This window comes from Pelodiscus sinensis, chromosome 1, assembly GCF_049634645.1.
Source record: "Pelodiscus sinensis isolate JC-2024 chromosome 1, ASM4963464v1, whole genome shotgun sequence".
Lineage (NCBI taxonomy): Eukaryota > Metazoa > Chordata > Testudines > Trionychidae > Pelodiscus > Pelodiscus sinensis.
In genome coordinates this window covers 80244653-80266976 of record NC_134711.1, presented here as the reverse complement: position 1 = coordinate 80266976, position 22324 = coordinate 80244653, and the positions used below count along the sequence as shown (strand labels likewise).

The window sequence follows — 22324 nt, the reverse complement described above, 5'->3', positions numbered from 1 at the left end:
TCCAATTAAGTGTGGCAGAGAGAGCTGCGCAGACAGGTGCTGCTCCCAGAGCTGGCTTTCTGCCACAAGACTTGTCCCGGAGCCTGCAGCTTTAAGAGCTGCTGAGACAGGAACTATAGAGTTCTGATTACTTTGGATGGAATGGCCACCAGGGCACCTGTTCTATTTCCTACCCAGAGGCCTCTTCTTTCAGAAAAAAAAGCCTCTTCCATGTCCACACATGCCTTTTTCCGAAAGAGCTCTTTCGGAAAAGGTGTTCTTCGTAGACAGAGGTTTACCTCAGTCAGAAAAACCCCTCTGTTCTTTTGACTTTCTGTCAAAAGAACACAATAGCCGTGTGGACGTAAGTGTAGTTTTGGCATTTCTGTGCCGGGTAGACATACCCTCAGTGAAGTTCCATCGGCCCAGGGTCACTTATCTGACTGGGGCATAAGACAGCAAGTTGTGGAATTAATTATTTAATTTTGCTTTTGCATACCAGTGCATCTCAAGAGTACTTCTGTCAAAGTCAATCAATTTATGGCGGAGTAAGGGAGAGCTGCATCAGGCAATGTGTTTCATTTAAAGTTCCAGATTGACAGACTGTACGCTATGCACGACTCAGAGAAGAAAGTGTGTATGGAGTACAAGGGGAAACTTCCAAGATATTGTTTTAAAAAAATTAGAAATGCCGTTAAGAAGGAAAAGACAGGAAAGGTCAAGGGAGGGAAAAGTGACATGGGCTGAGCAATCAAATATTTACAAAACAATTCTAAAAGCAATTGTACATTTTATAGCCAAAACATTTTAAACACTTGCATTTTTCTCCACTGATTTTTGGGACTACTTGAAATACATTTAATTTAGGCCCTGAGCCAGCAAAGTACTTAAGTATTTTTGTACTAAAGTATTCCCTTTAATGTTAATGGGACTGCTTATGTGCTTAAAAGTTAAGCATATGCTCAAGTGTTTGGTTGGACCAGGGCCCTGGTGAATTTGAAATTTTGCTTGTTAAAGGACTTTAAAACCCTTCCCTCTTTCCTATTGAGAAGGCAGCAGACTCAAATTGGAAAGTAAACACTGTATTAGAAACATCAGGCACAGAAGCTGCCGGGGGAGCTGGTGGCTGTGGAGTAGAGGTATTAAGAAAAAAAATATTTTAAATCACAAATATATGAAAACTGATGATCACTAAGCCACAACATGGAACACAAGACTGGTCAGCTGAGGGTCAGCCCTTCCTTTTTGACAGTTTGCTGTGATGTAAAACACTCTTGCATTTGTCTAGAACAGGGGTCTCCAATATTTTTAATCACAAAATCACTTTTTCAATTCAAGTGCAAAGTAACATCTACCTGAAACCCCAATACCCTAGCCCTGCTTCCTTCCCACCCTTTCTTTGAGGCCCTGCCCCTGCTCCACACCACCTCTGAGGCCTCACCCTGCTCACTCCATCCCCCTTCCTCCCCTATCCTCTCACTTTCACCAGGCTGGGGTAGGGGTTGGGGTGCAGGCTTTGGTCTTGAGCCAAGGAATTTGGAGTGAGGAAGGGGATCCACACTTAGCCCATGGTGGGGGATTGGGGTCCAGGAGGGGTTTCAGGGTGAAAGCTCTGGGAAGAAGTTTGGGGCAGGTGGACTGCAACATAGAGGGCAGGAAGGGCAACTGAAGAGCCAGCGTTTGAGAGCTTCCTGGCCAAACTACTCAGGATCACCTGACAGAGGCTCCAAGACCTACTGGTAGATCCCGATCTACTGGTTGGTGACCACTGGTCTAGAAAGTGAGAGCTATGACAACATCCATAAAATGTAGCTGTTACTATATAATCCTTGTCACATCTAACTTTTAAATCTCTGTAATGAGCAGATGGATCAAGCAAATCAGAAATAATTGTGTCTTGCAAGCAATGTTTCCTCTAATTTTTTCCAATCCATGTGCAGAATAAATTTTGTTATATGTACCAAGGCATGTGCAGATGTGCTCCACCAATAAACACACATGTGGGCGATTGTGAGTGCTCTGCTAATCAGCTAGGTGGCATTTGAATCTTTCCTGAATGGTTGCAAAAGTACACAGCTTACAGGGAATACTAATTGTAAGGTAAGAAGATCTGATGCCATAGAGCCAACCTCAGCCTTTGAAGTTATCATCTGTCCTCCTGCCCACTGACTTTGATTTATTGACTTATTTTATGGTTCATAATCACAGCTTATTTAATAAACAGAATAAAATATCTTATAACCATCTTCTAGACTTGCACAGTTTATTTTCATTTGCCACTCTGCAGAATCAAAGGGTGAGAAGAGGCTGGCTGTTATGATAAATATGATGAAAAACAGCAGTAAAGAATAAAAGTCACAGCACTACTTAATTCTCCGTTCTGTATTATAAATTTAGATTTGCTCTATAATTTGAGCCATTGCCTGCAAAACAGACCCACAGCCCTCATGACTGGTGAAAGCCAACCATATCACCTGGTACCTACTGCTAATGCAAATCAAGAGCCATGTAACCTGCACAGTTGAGCATTATTCTCATGGGCACTGTGAGCACAGGGCACATGATCCTGGCATATTTGCAAAGCCGCAAGGTGAGCGATGGGGAATAGCATTATTCCTTGGAGCACAGAGCACTGTTGGACATAAAAAGGAACAATTCAGGTGGACAGTGGTGTGCAAGGAGCAGCTGGAGAGGGTGGAGTGCTGGATGTGGGGTGGAGAAACAAGCACTGACTGAGGGGATTGCATTACCGTGCCGGTTTGGGAGGGTGAACAGTGGCTACTTGCACAGTTTCTTTTTATTTGCCACTCTGCAGAATCAAAGGGTGAGAAGGGGCTGGGTGTTATGACAAATATGATGAAAACAGCAATAAAGAATAAGAGACACAGCACTACTTAATTCACAAGGCCATGTTCCTGGATCTCTGTGCTGAGCGTGCCCCAGTCCGCCAGCGCAGGACACCAAAATGAGAGCTGCAGTGACAGATAAGGTACGTGGCAATTGCACTGTGGAAACCGGGCATGCTAGATAGCTACTGATCATTTAGGAGTCATTTTGGAGCTGTGAAATCCATCACAGGGGCTGTTGTGAGGCGAGTGTGCAGGGTTATTCATTTTCTCCTGCCCTGCAGGACAGTAACACTGGGCAGTGTGCAGGACATAGTGGATGGTTTTGCAGTTAGGGAACCCCATTCCTGCAAGTGGGGTGATGGAGGGTACACAGCCTCAGTTAAGCACCAGACCTCCTTGTCAACAGAAAGGTCTCCTCCTCTCTGGCAATGCAAATTTTGGTGGATCACTGGGTATGGTTTACTGACATCCGAGTGGGCCGATCACGGGAGGTGCATCTTTAAGAACGCAACTTTCTGAATAGGCCTGCAAGTACAGATTCTCTTTACTGACTGGCAGGTTGCTATGGAAAATACTGAATACCAGTATACAGGACTATGTAGCACTTTAAAGACTAACAAGATGGTTTATTAGATGATGAGCTTTCGTGGACCAGACCTTTGGCGAAGTGTCTGAGACGTTTGTCCAATGTACAAAGCAGACGGACACTTTTGGCACATGATAGCATAAATTATATTTCTGGATGCACAGGAATATGTGATCTTGATCTTATAACTCACTTGGTTAGGTCCAATAATGGTATCAGCAGAGTGACTATGTGGACAAAGCTGGCAACGGGGTTTGTTGCAAGGGAAGGTACCAGGGTTGGTATTAGTGTGATATGTCCTGTGGTTGTTGGTAAGAATCATCTTGCGGTTAGGTGGTCTCCTATAGACAACCACCTAACCTAACCTCAAGATGATTCTTACCAACAACCACAGGACATATCACACTAATACCAACCCTGGTACCTTCCCTTGCAACAAACCCCGTTGCCAGCTTTGTCCTCATATTCACTCTGCTGATACCATTATTGGACCTAACCAAGTGAGTTATAAGATCAAGATCACATATTTCTGCGCATCCAGAAATATAATTTATGCTATCATGTGCCGAAAGTGTCCGTCTGCTTTGTACATTGGACAAACGTCTCAGACACTTCGCCAAAGGATCAATGCCCACAAAACAGATATTAGACAGGATCACAAAGAAAAACAGGTTCTTGCCATTTCAACCAGAAAGGACACTGTCTCAACGACTTAATTACCTGCATCCTGCTTCAGAAGCCTTTTAAATCTGCACTTGAAAGGGAATCCTCTGAACTGTCATTCATGCTAAAATTCAACACTCTATGCGGGGGTCTCAGCAAAGACTCTGGCTATCTTACCCATTACAAAGATAGCTTCCCCAATTATCACCTCTAATACCATTAGCTCACAGACATTTACCTTCCCCCCCGCCCCCCGCATCCCCCTTCTGTTCTGAAATTTGATTTGTCCTTTTCATATGTGTTCATTTTTTAAATTGTATCCTTTGGTATATATGTGTATGTCTACACTACAACGTTAATTCGAACTAACTTAGTTCGAATTAGTTAATTTGAACTAAGCTAATTCGAACTAACGGAACCAGACTAAAAAACTAGTTCAAATTAGCGTTTTGCTACTTCGAACTAGCATGTCCACATTAAGTGGACCCTGAACCGGGCTTAAGGATGGCCAGAAGCAGTGCCGGCAGGGCATCAGAGGAGGACTTAGAGCGTGGAGATGCTTTCTCAGGCTAGCCGAGGGCTGTGCTTAAAGGGTCCCGACCCCCACCCCGGACAGACAGTTCTAAGGGGTGCCCCGCTTGCAAAGCAGTCCTGGCTTGGAGTGCCCAGACTACCCACACTGGGCACATCACACCACTCGGCCATCAGCCCGGCTGCACTTGCCGCAGGCTGCCATCTGGGGAGAGGGGGCAATTGGGGGGCTGCAGGACAGCTTCCACCCCCAGAAGCCCGCAGAGCCAGCCCAGTCCTCCCCATCAGGGGCTCGTGCCCCATTCCTCCCTCACCTCCTTCCACTTACCCTTCCCTAGCCCCTCTTCTTGATGTACAAAATAAAGATAACGTGTCTTCCAAAATGGAATCTGTCTTTATTGAACAAAACTGGGGGAGACTGGGAAAAGGAGGTGGGAGAGGGGAAGAGAGAGGCTGGGAGAGGGGAGGGCAACTAAAATGATCAGGGGTTGGGAACAGGTCCCATATGAAGAGAGGCTAAAGAGACTGGGACTTTTCAGCTTAGAAAAGAGGAGACGGAGGGGGGACAGGATAGAGATCTCTAAAAGCATGAGTGGGGTGGAGAGGGTGCATACAGAAAAGTTCTTCATTAGTTCCCATAAAGAAGGACTAGAGGACACCAAAGGAAAGGAATGGGTAGCAGGCTTCAAACTAGTAACAGAAAGTTGTTCTTCACAAAGCAAAGAGTCAACCTGTGGAACTCTTTGCTGGAGGAGGCTGTGAAGGCTAGAACTAGAACAGAGTTTAAAGGGAAGTGAGATCAAGTCATGGAGGCTGGGTCCATGGAGTGGTATTAGCCAGGGGCTAGGAGTGGTGTCCCTGGCCAAGGTTTGTGGAAGGCTGGAGAGGGATGGCACGAGACAAATGGCTTGGTCACTGTCTTCCGTCCATCCCCTCCAGGGTCTCTAGGGTTGGCCGCTGTCGGCAGATAGGCTACTGGGCTAGATGGACCTTTGAGCTGACCCAGGACGGCCATTGTAAGCTCAGGGCTCAGGGTCGGGGGTCTCACTGGACCCCCTTGATTCTCTTGCACATCTGCTCCTGGGTGGCCAGGCTGGCAGCTCTCCTGCCCTAGATGGCCACTTTCCTGTGCCTAGTGCGGAGATCATGGACGAGGTCCACGATGTCTGCACTAGCCCAGGCGGGTGCCCGCCTCTTGCGGTCCCGGGCAAGCTCCCGAGAGCCGCCAGCCTGGTCCCGGGAAGAGGGGGAGGGCTGGAGGGCATTGGGTGGGTGGCTCGATCCGTGCCAGGTGCAGGGTCTGCTGGTTGGGTGCTGGCAGACTTGCACCTGGCACGGGCACCGTAGCCAGCCCGTGCCCCTTTAAGGGCTCCGGGGCCGGGAGGGGGGCAGAAGAGTTTCCCTGGTGTTGGCCAGAGTGGCCACCAGGGAGACCTGGGGAGGGCTAGCCTCCCACTAGTTCAAATTAAGGGGCTACACACCCCTTAATTCGAACTAGCTAGTTTGAACTAGGCTTAATCCTCGTAAAATGAGGTTTACCTAGTTCGAACTAAGCGCTCCGTTAGTTCGAATTAAATTCGAACTAACGGAGCGCTAATGTAGCACCTATGAAAGTTAGTTCAAACTAACTTTGTAGTGTAGACATACCCTATGGTTGTGACTATTTTCTTCCACTATTTGATCTGAGGAAGTGGGTCTGGCCCACGAAAGCTCATCATCTAATAAACCATCTTGTTAGTCTTTAAAGTGCTACATAGTCCTGTATTTTGTTTCAGCTACACAGACTAACACGGCTACATTTCTATCACTATGAGTACCAGTAATGATCCTGGAGGGCCCAGCCTACTCCTTGCTCCCAGGGCTCATGAAGCTGTATACCAGCTTCCAGGATAGCACCAAGGAGCCCCTGATCTACAAGCTCAGCAAGTGCAGAATGACAGCTGAATGTGCCCTTGGTTGTTTGAAGTGTTACTGACAGTGTTTGCTTATAAAATTGGAGCTTGGTGAGAAAAACATCCCAATGGCTCTAGCTGCCTGCTGTTGCCTACCTGAGATCTATGAAGGAGTTTCTTCTGGGGTGAAGTGTGGAGATGACTGCAACAAAGTCAGAAACTTATTCTGTCTCCCTGCACAGGTGGATCCCCAGGTCGCCTGCCCCCCCATACTCCTCTTTCTCGTGATCACAGCAAGGGCCAATGGCTCTGGCTTCTTGGAAGTATCCATGATGCTATTGAAGAGGGTGGCAGAATCTCCACTGAGGATAGAATGCAACTCTTTGTAAGATCTATTGTTTGCTTCCTGGGCTGCCTGGTACGCCTGCTGCAGCTGCTTGGCTTTCACACCGCACTGTTGCTGGTCCTTGTTGTAGTCCTTCTCCTGTACATATCCCGAGCAATCTGCTCAGAGACGTCATCATTCCTGCGATTGGATGGGAGCTGTGCCTGCAAGGCCCCTTCTCCCCACAAGCCCAGGAAGTTCCACAGAGTGTAGCTGGCATAGTCAACTGGGCAGCTAAGCACAACAAACTGCTAGATGTGCTTGCCACGTCGAACTTTAATAATGTGAAAGATTTCCTGTCTCCTTGACACTTGGGCAGCAGAGTTCACAATGGTGACCACAGCAGTCAGTGTGGAGCATTACGGGACACCTCTTGGAGACCAGTAACAGTTGATATAAGTAATGCACAGGGCCATTCCTACTGCTAGGCAAAACACACAGCTGTGTAGGGCACCACAACATTTGGGGCACCAAATTTCCCTAAATTTCATGGTGCCTTATATAGCCACATGCTGCTGATGGGCTCCACCATCCCCAACCTCAGCCCCCAGCTGTCCCCCTGCTCGCCCAACTCAGTGCCAGTCCAACTGCCCCACCTCATATTCTGGCTGCTCCCCTCATCCCACTCAGCGCCAGTCTGGTATCCCCCCTCCTTCCAGGCCTCAGAGCCCAGCCCCTGCTCACCAGGAGAAGGAGAGCTGCCCCCTGAGCAGCTAAAGAGAAGCGGCATTGGGCAGCTAAAGAGAAGCGGCACTTTCCCCCTTAAAAGTGCTGCTTCTCTCCAGCCTGGCTCCAGGTTGCCAGCTCAATCACTACACTAAATGGCATCCAGTCCATCTGTTCCAGGAGAGTTGGCAACCCTGCTCCCCATCCGTGTAAGGCACCAGTAGGGACGGCCCTGTTAGTGCAGTATCTACACATTGTATCAGCCCTGATTACATCAAACTGACTCTATACCACACACAAGGAGGTGATGTTATTAAGCCAGCATATCGGGCACCTCATCTCATTCCTGTCCAGTCAGCTGCACCTCCAGAATCATTCCTGTAATTTACTTTCCTACTTCAGTGGAACAGTCAACCCACTGGTGCAGTCAGCTCTCCTTTACACAGATTTATCACTAGTAAGGCTCTGGTGACTTCAGTGGAGTTGCTCCAGATTCGGGCCCTGATTCAGCATGTTGGTTTTGTCCCATTCAGAAGATCCCCTGTATCTACCAAAAGCCCCATTTAAGTTAAGGGACCTCCAGCTGGCCGGACTCACTACAGGATCAGAGTCACACACAGTGTCACAGAGTTGAATTAAGCTCTGTGACTTTTTGGCATGGTACGTTCTCATGTTCTTCTGTCTACCTTCCCCAGTTTAAAACTATAAACAATTCAACACTTCTCTGCCTGCTTTAATTTGCAAAATATTAGGAAACACACACACACACACACACACACACACACACACACACACACACACACACACACAATCATATACCGTGCAATTACTGATCTGGATCAAATATATTACTGCAGTGTAGATAGCCATGAATATGCAAGTATGGGCATACAGGAGAGCAAAAAACAGAGCTTTTAAGAGAAGACTAGAACACAAAATAGAATTTTCCTGGCCACTGTATTGGAGTACAGCACATGATGAAGAGCACCAATGGTATTAGAAAACCACAATAAAAACAAAAACAAATATTATTGTAAAATTTATGTTACCACAAAAGCCATAGCGGGTTTCACAGTGAAGAATATTTTCCTGCTTCAGAGCTAGTCTGAGAAAGAGGCACTCTAGTTTTCTAGAGGTCTTTTTTCTCTAAAGACTTTTTTAGTGTATTCTTGGATTTAACTATTCTTAAGGCAGCTAGTGAAAAGGCTGTAAGTAATTGCAAGAATTGTTTTATATAGAAAGAACTCTAAAACAACTCACATTTCTCTCACGTAATATGACTTTATAATTTAGATCTAGACCAAATTATTCATCCACTTGAGAAGCCTGTTACAATGTTTATGATAAAAGGTTCCATTTCTAAGCCAAATTTGATCTTCAAAGGAGGCAGTTTAAACACAATTTGAAACTTATAGCAGGTGAATCTAATTGTTAGTTACCTCAGAAAGAAAAAGAAGCCATGAAAACCAGACTAACTTTGCAGGCATGCAGAAAGCAGGCATATAATAGAGAAAGAATTATGTAAAACTCCCTTACACCTCTCCATTGGGTGGCTACAGTGACTTTGAATACACACAGTTTTTTCTTGATCACTTATCACAGTGGGATAGGACTTGTGAAGTAGAAATTATATGATCCATTAACCTGCATGAATCACAAGGCTGCAATGGGATTGAGGTGGTTGTAGGATGTCATTTGTGAGTGGACAAAATCAAAGCATTCATCAGCCCAGAAGGTAAATATGACACTGGTCTGCAGACTTGTAAGTCAGTAAGAGATATTTATAGCATGTTACGTATGTGTAGGCACACTAATATGATCTGTGACACGTGGCCAAGAATGGGTTAAGTATCCTGCAGGATAAACTACCAAAATTCAGTCTTTCAGGATATACTGATAGATGAGGTTTCTGGTTTCGAGTGTTTATGTATACATTGTTAGAGGTTAACAATGTAGCCAAATGATTCTAGTCTATACTCTGTTCATCTCTCTTTGAAGTGTATAGCAAATCATTGCCAAATGATGGGAAATGGGCAATTGCCTTATGCTAATCTGTGCAACTACTTACCAGTAATACTTAGGAAATAAATCTCCATGATTGCCTATTGTTTGCCTAAAGACTCTGAACTGTGAAGAGAATCCTGGGATTGTATAAAGACCTTTGGGGCCTGATTCTTTTTATATCAGCTTTTCTTGATGCTTGATCAGGGAAAGCTTTACGAAACTCCCATTCCATATGGATCACCCTGAATATAGGCGTTGGGTTATAACCTAGGGACTAATTCTGTAAGAACTCTTTGGAACTACAAAACTCCACATCTCTACTATGAATCTGATCTCAAAGCTGTATTTATGTTGGTATGTGTGCTGACCTGTTTTAAGCAATACCCTTTTTTCAATTGTAATAAATATTAACTTAGTTAATATGAATTGGTTCTAAGTGTGTATTTGGGGCAAGAGCTGAAATATTCATTGACTTGGGAGGTAATGTGTTTAATCCTTTGGGACTGGCAGAACTTTATTTGACTTGGATATTTAGATGGATGCCAAAGGCTAGGTTGCTTTGGTTAAGGGAACTGTGTTTTGGTTTCTGGCTAACCAGTAGGGTGTTATAGAAGTTGTTTTATGCTGGCTTGGTCAATTTAAGTACTGGAATACCAGCTCTGGGAATTGGCTGCTCCATTTTTTTGCAGTTCACCATAGGCAACTGCTAGGGAGGGACACAGAGGCAGCACCAGTCACATGACCACCCCATCCCACCTGTGACGTGACATAATTACCTGGGGGGAAGCAGGAACAAATGGGGTGTGTGTGTGCGCGTGTGTGTGTGTTTAAAGTCAGGTTGGCTAGGACAAGGCCAAAAATAGGTACTTTCCGGGCCAAAATGGGACATACCAAATCCCAGCAGCCATATGGGGCAAGCAAGAGAGGGTGCAGGGAGCCCATTCCAACACACAGCTCCCCAATACAGAAGGCAGCCATAATATGGGGCAGATGCTGAGGAGCAGCAGCAGGTTAGGAGGCACTAGTGCTGTCAGGGATGCAACCAAAAGGAGAAATGGAAGGAGCTAACCAGAGTACTTCCCTCTGGCCAGCAGTGGCAGGAGATCAATGGTGGAAAAGCAGACTGCAGCTGTTTTTAAGATGTAGCAAGAGCTGCTGCTGTTCGCCGCTCTCTGCAACATAGAACGGGGGACATGTCTGTGAGCAGAGGCAGCAAGTTTGTATAATATTTGGTGGTGCCCAGAATGGGTCCAGGCCCCACTCCCACCTCTGCCTCAGCTATCACTTTTCCAAGCTGAAAAGTCCCAGCCTTCTTTATTTTCTGCTCCATACCCCTAATCATTTTGTTGTCCTTCTCTGTAGCTTTTTCAATTTCCATATATCTCTTTTGAGATGGGGTGACCAGATCTTAGCATTCAAGGTATGGGTGTAACATGGATGTATACAGAGGAATTACGATACTTCATCTGTTTCCAAATATGCTGTTAGATTTTTTGACTGCCACTGTACATGGTATGGATGTTTTCGGAAAAATATTCATGACAACTCCCAGATCTTTCTTGAGAGGTAAGAACTAATTGCATGTAGAATTAGGATTATTATTTCTGCTGTGCATTACTTTGCATTTACATTCTTTATCAGTTTTGAAGCCTTAATACAAGAACTAATAACTAACCAGTTGAAAAAATTCATGCAGAATATTTGCTCAATATCATTGTTCTTACAATGTGACACTTATCACTCTCAAACTCCCATGGACTTTTTCATTTATATTGCCAGCTAGAAAATTATAAAGCAATCAAGAATATGCACTCAATTTGTATTGTTAAAAAAAATTATTAAATCTAAAGTAATTGAGTTTCCCCTCAAACATAATTTTAAACCATGGAATAACTAACAAATTCGAAAACAAATTTGTTTAGGCACTAGCTTAAAAAAAGAAAAGAAAGCTTTGAAAGTAATAATTAGAATTAAAATCTTACAAAAGATAGGAAACCCCTGTTGGCCAATCAGCTCTAAAACACCTGACAGTGTATTTCTAGTAGATAAAAATGTTACCACCTTTTCCCAACAGCAATGTGTTTTCTTGTCCTATGAAGTTACTCAGTATTACAATGTTCACGACATTATTTCTAACCTATTTATACAGTGAATTTGATATTCCCCCAGCACAAATGAAAACAAGCTTCAAGGTACAATAGGTACTGGAAGCAGAGGTGTGGGGGTGCTGTAAAACCCCACCCTAAGTTTAGGGCCCTCGTATTGTGCAGCTGGCCCCATACCTGGGGCTCCACAGCCTGGGTCAGTGAGGGGCCATAGACAGGGATAAGGGGAGGTGCAGTTCAGTACCCCTACCCTAAGAAGAAGTGTGACGGACCGGTCCGGGTCTGGGCACAGCTGAGGGCATCCGCTCAGGGAAAATTGCTCAAATTCGGGGCTCCTTACAGCCCCAGTCTGGAGACCTTCCCAAATAGGCCGCAAACCAGTCCCACAGAGCGCTTCGGCTGTCTGCTTGAAGCCTCACGAGCAAAACCCCTCTGACAACCCAGCAATATCCGTGCCCCAGATGGCCCCGGGCCTCATACACAGGTGAGGGGTCTTAGCACCCAACCTCACCTACCCCGAACAAGTTCTGTCCAGTTCCAAGAAACCAGCCACAGACCCCAGGATGATTTACTCTATGGATTTTACCCACAAACCAAACCAAATGCTGAGCCAATCCTTTAAAATCTACAATCTAAAGGTTTATTGCTACAAGAAAGAAAAGCATGAGAGTAAGGATGTTAAAGTATCATACATTACATGAATCGAATCTCCCAGTTCTCGATGCAGGCTCTAGCAGAGATGTTATAGCTGCTGGCTTAAAAGTCCTTGTTGCACATCCTATGGCAGGATGGGTCCACAGTTCTTCCCGGCTCGTGATTCCCTGCGAGGTTGCATCTGGGGTCAGAAGCAGATCTGAAGACCAAGATGGAGTCAGCCATATGGCATATTTATCCCTTCTTTCCAGGTTTCTTTCAACTGGCTAGAGTCACATGGTCAGTGGCCAGGTGTGTCTTTGGCCTCCAGAGATCCATTGTTCCCTGGAGACTTGCTCATTAGCATGTCAACAGGCAAACATTACTGGCCCATTACTCAGCCACATATAGAGAAATATTCAGTACTCATACAAAGTACATGCTTATAATTAAGTACATGCCTAGGAATTATTAGGAAAGGGATAGAAAATAAGACCCAGAATATCTTACTGCCCCTGTATAAAACTATGGTACGCCCACATCTTGAATACTGTGTACAGATGTGGTCTCCTCACCTCAAAAAAGATATTTTGGCCTTGGAAAGGGTTCAGAAAAGGGCAACTAAAATGATTAGGGGTTTGGAACGGGTTCCATATGAGGAGAGGTTAAAGCGACTGGGACTTTTCAGTTTAGAAAAGAGGAGACTGAGGGGGGATAGGATAGAGGTATATAAAATCATGAGTGGTGTGGAGAGGGCCGATAAAGAAAAGTTATTTATTAGTTCCCTAAATAGAAGAACTAGAGGACACCAAATGAAATTAATGGGGAGCAGGTTTAAAACTAATAAGTGAAAGTTCTTCTTCACACAGCGTGTAGTCAACCTGTGGAACTCCTTGCCAGAGGAGGATGTGAAGGCTAGGACTATAATAGAGTTTAAAGAGAAGCTAGATAATTTCATGGAGGTTAGGTCCATAAAAGGCTATTAGCCAGGAGATAAAATGGTGTCCTTGGCCTCTGTTTGTCAGAGGCTGGAGAGGGATGGCAGGAGACAAATCGCTTGATCATTGTCTTTGGCCCACCCTCTCTGGGGCACCTGGTGCTGGCCACTGTCGGTAGACAGGATACTGGGCTAGATGGACCTTTGGTCTGACCCAGTACGGCCATTCTTATGTTCTTATAACTTCACCCACAGACATTATACAATCACATGAGTAGCATACAGAGAATCAGAAGAAAGTACGCTTCTATTTGACACCTCACATGACCCCCTTTGTGCCACTTTTGGGGCCAACACCTCCCCCCATGGGTGCAGCAGTGATCTGGCTGCTTCCCTAAAATTCAGTAACATGACAAGAAGGTTCGCAACAGAATCCTGAACAGAGAGGGAGGAACCTATCTCTGCATTTACACTCCTGGCTAATTTAGCTAGCTAAGCAGGGAACTGCTTAACTTCTGAGAAGCCTTTCCCTTAGGCACTGTACAGTGCAGTGATCCTGGGCACCTAACTCAGGGCTGAGGATTCCATGAGGTGGAAGGCCACCTAGTGGCTAGGTGTTGCAATGCTGAGAATGCCTCAGTATGTTTGAGGAGTTGGGCATAAGAATTTTCTTTTTTCCAGTCCTAGTCAGAAAGCTGCACCCAGACACGATTCACTCAGGATCCTAGCGAACACAGTGTTGGTAGGCAAGCCATTCATGCCATATCAAACCAGACAGTCCTGCTTTTCTACAGCCTGTCATCTTTTCACTACTCAGCCAAAATCCAGGTGGCTTTTTGTTTGATATCAAATAGAGGAATGCCATTTTTTAAGGTAAGTCATCCTACCCTTAGTGTGTGTGGGGTCGCACCACATGCGTCCAAGGAGAAAACAGGTAGGTCTTAAAAATGAAACCCCTGTGCGGCATGACCTCAGACACATGGTATCTCCATGAGTCACACTGGTAGGGAGTGTGGCCTTGTCAGCAGGGGAAGGCCCGCACCATTTCTGGCAGTACCAGAACCCAGATGCTGCACTATTATGTTGCATGTAGTTTTTACATTGAAAGTTTTAAAAATAGCAAAAGGCTGAATCAGCAGTAGAGAAGAGGAGAGATGGAAACCCAAGTAAGACAGAATAGCCTCTGAATATGCCTTCAAATGTCTCAAGTACCATACCAAATGTCGGCTGTTAATAGAAAAGATTTCTTGTTAAACTTCCTGGGATCCCTTTGTCATTCATGCCTCCTGATACAGACAGCGTGACATTTGTAAAGCTAGGTAAAAACACACAAAATCACAGAACCCCAAGCTCGAACTACCCTTTTCTTCTGCATTAATATTTTCCCGCCTCCTAAGAACCTGTGAACAGGAGGCTAGTATGTGTAATTTTTGCCATGCTACTGTCTCTCTTATATTTAAGTAGGCCTGATTCTCCATTCTGCACTACGCCCTTTGATAACAGCACAACCCCATTGAAATCTATGGCATTGTGCTTGCATAACACTGGTGTAATAGGAGAATCAAGTCCCTAATAATCTTTTATGAAGGACTTCACACCAAGATATGACAAGGCAACATCTCAACCTGTCTTCTGCTCTGTCGACAGACTCAGAGCCCTTCCATTGTTAGATACCCAGGGGCATAAGGATCTTGCAGAAAAAGAAGTTTTCGTGCACAAAGAAAACATCCATGCTGCTCATTTTTACGCAAAACCACAGCGCAAAAATGGATTTGCAGAAAATATGCAAATGAGAGTGACTTATGCAAATGAGTCCTTCATTTGCATATTTTCTGCTAAGAAAAAACTTATAGTGTAGACATAGCCCAAGCGACTAAGACTTGACATCTGTATTTCAAAAAACTGTAGTGCCACTAATCCCTTAGCACGTGATATAAGTGTGTTCTGCTATAATTAGATCTTGGAAATTATCACAGTGTAGTGGTTATAAATGCTACATTTTGTGGAGCCTGCTGCTCTTAAAGGCTTATGGTTTACCTCTCATGGCTGTGATCATGTTTGGATTTATATCAGAATTAATTCAAGACATTAAGGCTCAGCTTTGCTTTCAATTTCGTGTTTGTTCATTCATAGCAGCAGATGAGAGAGTTAGTAAAAACTCAAATTTGTTTCAAAATAAAGTTTATTACTGTTTTGCCCCTTAGGTGGTAGTAATAATAAAAAGGACACAGGGAAAAAGACAACCCAATAATCCAGGATTTATGGGTCTCCTATAGGCTGATGTTATGTTCTAGATAGGGTTTCCACAAGACATAGCTGAGACTGCACTGCACATGCAAGCTGATAGGTCACTGGAAGTCAGACCCAGGCAACTGGCTGTGGCAGAAATGTATAGCCTTTTATAATAGATTGCTTTTTAAGCAATAATGGGTTAAAATGTCCCCAGCTGAGCCTGCACCTTAGGGGCATTCAGAACCTATTAATAAAGTCATTGTGCAAGAACCTTACTTAAGCTGTACAGGGGAGTTGTAGAGACTAGTTCACTAAGACTCTCTTATTCTATACTTTTTATTTTGGTCAGAGCTCAAGGCTTTAAAATCTTAAATATAGTTCATATGGACCACCCTCTGGAAGAGGGCACAGAGTCTTTTAGACGACATGGAGTTCTTTGTTTGGTTTCCAACTTTCGGTGTATGTGTAGATCTGGAAAGCGTACAAGAGAACGTGAGTCTCCATTTAACTCTCCTGTGCTTCCCTGCCCAGACAACAAGCTGATGACAGAAGGTCTTGTTCTTTTATGCCATCTGATTCTTATGTGCCACTCAGGCAGTAACAGTGAAACACTCTCTAGCTGATAATTCCCCCACCAGGCACAGCTAGCTCCTATGCCAGGCATGTCCAAAGTCCGGCCCGCGGGCCAATTGCGGCCCGTGTTCCGGTTTAATACGGCCCCCCAGGTAATTTGGCAATATCTATCTTTTATGGCCCCCAACGAATCCATATGTATTGAGATGAATACATTGTAAAATCTCAGTTAATGTCAGTTGGTCTAAATGAGTTAAATATATTTGGACACAACATGTATACTTGGTGTTATGTTCCTGTTCATATTTTTTGAACTTAAAAGTTGACAGACAACCTTTATTACCAATAATATGTAATGTACTTTACAATGTTCCTGACATATATTTCAGCTTCCTGGATTTTTTTTTCATCTGGCCTTCAGATATGAAAGGCAGAGTGATTTAACACCTGTTTAGATTTGTCATCCATGTGACGAAATGAAAAGTATGCCGTTTGCAATAAACTTTGCATAAAATAGTTAATTTGCATTGAATTTTAATGGTTTAAAGAATGTCAGGCAAAATGGTCGGCCCTCACGCATGTTCACTTCATCAAATCTGGCCCTCTTTGAAAAAAGTTTGGACACCCCTGTCCTATGCCAACCACCCCAGCAAAGAGTCTACTTCAGGAGTAGGAGGGAGAATATAAGAAGTGGGGCGGAGCACATCTCCAGGATCACAGCCCAATGTTGTAAGTTAGAGCAGCCCCTAGTGGTGCTCCAGCACAGCCCACTATGCTGGGTGCTGTACAAACACGTGCTAAAAGATAGTCGGTTCTCTGAAGAGTTACAACCTAAGTCCCTGATTCTGCATATACATATGCATGTTCACCTGTGTACACATGAATAGCTCCATTGATTGCAGTAAAAAGGAAATTGCAGCATTGAGGCATAATTTAAAACAAGATACTACAAGAGAGAATGAAGGAGGTAGGATGAGGGTAAAGTGTTAGAAACACACTTTCACAGTTGGATGATTTCAAGTAGAGGGTATTTTTATTCATTCTTTATTTCTAGTCCCTGCTGTCCTCAGCCCAGCTGGTTGTCCAGTATCAAGATTACACTGTTGTCATTTCATTGTTTTGCTTGTTAGGTTCTGTACTAGTTCTCCCCACACTTCTCTTCACTTCTTCCTTCTGCTTCTGTGTTTCAGTTGCTCCTTTCCCCCAGAATCATTCTTTTCATTCCTTCCGATATTTGTCTCACTTTTTCCACATCCTGTCATAAAGTGATTTCTTGAAGCCACACGGAGTGCCTCTGTTATTTTCTTTCCCTCTGTAAACACTCAGATTTGTCCATTGTCGCTGCTTAGAAAACTCCAGAACGATTTCATGTTTACAACAACTACAATGAAACATGGCTAAGGGACAGCATTTGTGCATGCCGCTGCCAGTGTTGAGGGAGGCAGCATAGACCAAAGAATAAGGCATTAAACTGGTCAGCAGGACATGGATTCTGTTCTCCAGTGTGACCTTAGTGATGCTAGTGCATGGGGAGGTTACCTATCTGTAAGCAGGGCTAATATGAAGTGATTTGAAATCTGTTGGTCAAGCGTGCTAAATAAGGGCAAGGCATTATTTCTTATTCTTACGAATTGTCAAAAGAAAGCCACATATATATATGGCTGAGTAATGGCCTACCCACCCTCAGAAATCCATAGGTGCAGCCCAGTGTGGCACTGGGGATGTATCCTGTCTTAATGTCCTCTTCACTGAGGCAGCAATAGGCTCATTTTAATAGCCTGGGGGCAAGCAGAAGCTGTCTCCTTTTGACAGGAGCAAATACAATACATAGTTCTTAAGAAACTAACCACCAGGCACTGGTTGAGCCCCCAAACTTAAGTTTTACTAACCTAGTCTCTAGTCAGATCCATCTCCTAGAGTCTGTGAGGAAGCTACCATTCACTACAGTCTGCGTGGCTTCTACTGCCCTCTGACCTCCTCAGCCTCCTGTTTATATAGCCCAGGGCAGGGCAAGGCCCCTTTGATTATACTCAAGGCTGTCCCAGCTGCAGGGCCAACCTGTCCGTAAAGGGTAGCAGGACATATCTCTTAGGACATATCAACACTGTGGACCTTACAGCAGTATCATGCCAGTGCTGTAAAAATCTGTGTGGGCATGCTGTGCCAGCCAGGGAGAGTACTCCTGCCTGCATAATTAAACCACACCAATGAGCAGAAGTAGCTATGTTGGTGGGAAGAGTGTCTCCCACTGGCATAGCCCTGTCCACACTGGTGCTTTTGTCAGTGGAACTTATGTTACTCAGGGGTGTGTTTCCCCCTCCTCCCCCCCCCCCCCCGCCCACACACACATAGAACCTTGTCATTCCATTGATTTTCATAGAATCATAGAATCATAGAATAATAGGACTGGAAGGGACCTCAAGAGGTCATCGAGTCCAGCCCCCCGCCCTCAAGGCAGGACCAAGCTCCACCTACACCATCCCTGACAGATGTCTATCTAACCTGTTCTTAAATATCTCCAGAGAGGGAGATTCCACCACCTCCCTTGGCAATTTATTCCAATATTTTGATGCCGAACTCAGTGGTACAATACTGCGCTAAGACTGGGAGAGGCATTGCTGATGTCACGATTTAGAAAGGGATGCAGTCAGATTAAAAATCAACCAGGACTGAATAGCTGTTCCTTTTTGGAGATGAAAGTGTCACACTTTTTTTTTTTTTTAAACCTAAATACCCATCTCAATAAATTATCCTTGCACCTTTTCCTGCCAGCAGAAACCTCTCCCTACTGCAGCAGGAGATTTTTAGATTACAATTCCCCTGCTACTTCCTGAGGAAGATGTGGCTGCCAGCTCACTATTTAAATCAACTTTTAACTAGTCTACTTAAATGTCATAGTGTTAAATTAAAATTAAAGCAATGGCACTAGAGTGACTAGATTAAAGCATGGGGCCAGTTTGTGTTGACCCTCATGCTGGGATATTACTGAGGCAAGGATGCAAGGAGCCTCACGCAAGCACTGGGCTCAGTGACCATCTGTGCTGGTGGGACACAAAGACTGTGCTTGGAGAGTGGCAAAGGCAGCGCTCACCTCTCCAAGATCTACTGCCTGAAGCAACACACCTAATCTCAGGGCAGCTGGATGTTTCTGCTAATATGATCTGCAATGAAATAGATAAAGAACTTCCCCTCTCTTTCATGAACATTAAGCAGGGATGACACCGGTAAATTCCAATGAATCACACCTGTCTCAAACTGATGTGCAAGTGAAATCAGCATCAGGACCACTGTTTAGTTTGTCTGTCTGGCAGACTCTCAAGGCGGCAACACTGCATCCCATTATATTCTGGTTTCTTAGCAACCATAAGGACTAGATGCCATTGTTGTTGTTTTTAAATGAAAGCTTACATTTTACAAAAACTGATGGACGCCTTACTAGCACATCTCTGATGGTCCCATCTGCTCAGTCTCTCTTGAACAGAAGTAGTTATAAGCCTACTAATAGCTCACAGAATGTACTCAAGGAAGATTAAAAGAGGACATTTTGGATGGTCAGCTGACTGAAGAGTTTAAGAGATAACAGTAATTAATCATGGTACTGCTGACATTTTAAAAAGAGATCAAACAAGGGTATTATTAGGGCACTCAGTCTTCTTGGTTAAAAAATGTGAGTGTATTTTGTATCATCTTTCTCTAAAGATCTGCCCAAATAGGGGTTGGGGAGAGGGGTGGTATTTTTTTTTTTTTTTTTTAAAGATTCTGGAGCTAAATTTCAAATCAGCCCACTGTTTTAATGTTTGGCACACAGCTATCTTTCTGGGCAGGCTGCCAAAAGTCATAAAATTAAGTAGAAATTTTGAGTTTGAAGTGTAATTTTGTCAAATTAGTTTAATCTGGACCAAGGCCAAGAAAAAACAGCTGTGGAAGAGATTGGAAGTCACGCTTCAAAATGGTGAGAGAAGATGAGAAATAATTAATTCAAAAGCTGTATGAATTAGCACAGACATCTGACAGGTGAATGCAAGTACTTTTTGAAGGAGACATTAACAACAGTCAGAACAATTTTGGTTAAGTCATTCCAGAAGGCATAATTTCACACATTGCTAAAATGCCCATCGTTGGAGCTGGCCTGTCATTTGCAGACACTAGAAAATAAAGAAATACATTGGATTCCCTTTAAACTGAAGCCAGTGTCCTCCCTCAGATAGGATAATTTTGGACCTGAATCTAATCGTACTTACATGGAAGACAATGGAGTTACACCACTTCAAACCAGTGTGACAACTGAAGTGCCTGATCTAAACAATATATTTACCTCAGTGGACATTAGATCAGGCCTTAAATACGGAAGACATCAGTTACATTTGTTTAGTTTGATAAAGGCATCTATACATATGCTTCAGGTGCCAGTGATAGTCTGTGACCACACTGTTTCTAAGCAAAATATTTCAAGCACAGTTGAAGGCTGCATTTTCACCAAAGCAATGTGAGAAAAAAGTAGAGACAGAGAGCAAAGACTCATTCTCTCCCTCTGTAGCCAGACAAGCCTCCTCCTCCCCTCCCCCCGGTCACATTCATCTTGTTTTCCCCTCTGAGGTGCCTGGAGAATGCAGGGCAGAGAAGGAGCAATAATATCAGTATAATCTTTGAAAGTCTTGACAGGAGGCCCAGATATGCCAGCTCACCTAGTGACCCTGGATGGCTGTAAACAAAGATATGGCAATTGTTAACCAAGAGGCTGCAGAGGCGTGCCCTTGACTGAAACCTATATTAATACAAACACACACTGTCCAGAGGGAGGAATCTCCCGCCCAGTAAAAAAAATGCCCAGTACTCACAATTTAGTTCTCTCTCTTGCAAGTGTAAATTAAGTTGAAACTCCCTTGTAAGAACTGGAGTCACAAAGACGGACCAACACAATTTGGCATCTTAGATAAGAAAGAGGATACGGGCCCCTATGGGTATAAAGATGGGTCCAGCAGCACATTTACTCTGAGTGTCAATCTACCATCTATCTGCTGGTTGGGTTAGGTGATTGGCCTCCTGAGGTTCCACGGGGATGCCCACCTTGAATTCGTCTTTCCTAGGAATTGAGGGACCGGCCCTGGCCTGATACGCTGGAGTCGAGAGGCACAGAAGGGGGTAAAAATTGTACCTGGATGTGTCCTTTGTCTTAAGTGTACACATAGACTTAGAGCTCTTTAAAGATTAAGCTGTCACTTGGTACCATTATTTCTATTTTCTATCTTTATTTTCTTTGTAACCATTTTTAAGATCTATATGTGCTAGTAGTTATGAAATAGAGCAATAGCCACTGTAACCATATGATTTATAAGCTTCTTTAATAAACCTGTAACTGTGTAAGCTTTAACCTGACTCCTTCAGTTGCTGTAACAGAACCAAGCACAATTTAAAAGAACTCCAGCAGATCATAAGGAACAGATATAGGCAGAGCTGGGCATTTGGATCATGTCGCTTCCAGGGTACAGATCCGTAGGGGCATCTCAGCCTTCCCTAGGCCGCCCGCTGCGAAGGGATCATGTATCCTATCAGTCAAAGTCTGAGGTGTAATAAGCTCTCCCTGTAAACTCTGGGGTGTCTGTCGGCCTGTTGGCTGCCCGCCGCGAAGGGACCTGGTCCTAGAGGTCAAAGACATGGACGTTAAACTTCTCAGGGCGCCCGTCGGTCTTTCCTAAGGCCACCCGCTGCGACGGGACCTTGTGTCCCAGCAGTTGAAGACTCAGGTGTAACACACACACACACTGTCTTGACCATCGGCTGACACCCTCTTGTGCTCCACAGCTGGTTACTCATGATCTTCTAGTACCTGGATTATACAATTTTCTCCAGACTACAGCTGCAGTATGCGCTAACTACTGTACCTCAAATGCGGTGAGGTGCATTTTGGGCATCAGACAACAGAGCTAAGCCTGTGTAAAAGGCAAATGGAACGTTCTTTGAAAGTGGAGTGGAACTTCTGGTCCAGAACGTGCTCTTAATGCTCAAGGAGGATTTCTGAGTCAGAGAGAATACCTCATGCAGAACAGCCTTCCTTAAACCTTACCTGATATAAACCCATAATCTATACCACAGGACATTTGTTTCAGCCATAATCTGCACGTGTGTGCAAAATGAATTAAAGTTCTCAGTTCATTTTGCCAACCCAATGGTATTAAAGTTCATACAGTGAATTTCATGAGATGCCTATGAGAAAGTTTGCAATTTAAACTAAAATTTCTGGTTTCTCAGTGTCTTCTAGATAATGATTTCTGAGTATGAAGCAAACAAA

General features: G+C 44.2%; 1 long non-coding RNA gene across 1 annotated transcript in view; it reads right to left on the bottom strand.

Moving 5' to 3' along the window:
* LOC106731645 (uncharacterized) overlaps positions 1–22324 on the bottom strand; it is a 72893-nt gene that overhangs the window by 3110 nt on the left and 47459 nt on the right. The window contains exon 2 of the long non-coding RNA XR_012905150.1: positions 12353–12481. This is a non-coding gene — a long non-coding RNA (uncharacterized LOC106731645). The remainder of the gene's footprint in view (positions 1–12352; positions 12482–22324) is intronic.